Source organism: Apaloderma vittatum, unplaced genomic scaffold, assembly GCF_000703405.1.
Source record: "Apaloderma vittatum isolate BGI_N311 unplaced genomic scaffold, ASM70340v1 scaffold23741, whole genome shotgun sequence".
NCBI lineage: Eukaryota > Metazoa > Chordata > Aves > Trogoniformes > Trogonidae > Apaloderma > Apaloderma vittatum.
Genome location: NW_009699962.1, coordinates 1,734 through 2,183, shown reverse-complemented (window position 1 = coordinate 2,183; position 450 = coordinate 1,734). Strand labels below are relative to the sequence as shown.

The 450-nt window shown below is 53.8% G+C and overlaps 1 protein-coding gene across 1 annotated transcript in view; it reads right to left on the bottom strand.

Annotated features, from left to right (window-relative positions):
- Positions 1–450, bottom strand: part of UCKL1 (uridine-cytidine kinase 1-like 1) — a gene marked incomplete at its 5' end in the record, with an annotated part of 16,093 nt that overhangs the window by 13,917 nt on the left and 1,726 nt on the right. The gene's annotated exons all lie outside the window — the stretch shown is intronic.

Genomic DNA, 450 nt, shown 5'->3' with positions numbered 1-450 from the left:
TCCCAGCTCGCTGTTTCGCCACCTCGGGAGGGATCTCTCCTCCCTTCGAGAAGGTGCAAAGGGTTCTCTCCCTGCTCATGCTTGCTCCTCTCTTCAGCCACGACCGGGCTGGAAATGAAACCTCTGCAAGGTCAAAGAGTTCCAAACCTGGCACCGTTGGGTACAGCGCAGCTGGACGGGCTTTGCTGCTTCTCTTTGTTATTTTTTGCTCTTGAAAGGGCTTAAACTGCAGGGCTTTACAGATTTTTGGTTTGATTTTAAGCTGTTTCGGTATGAAGATTAATTCCCTCCCCACCCCCAGCCCTTGTTAGAATGTTTTCAGATAAACATCACAATTTGAGACGGGCCATCTGCGCGTAAAGCGACCCGGCGAGCCCCCTGAGCCCCGGCACATCCCCACGGAATGGGCAAGGAGATGGCGCCTTTCCCGGCTGTGCTGAACCCCTGCTT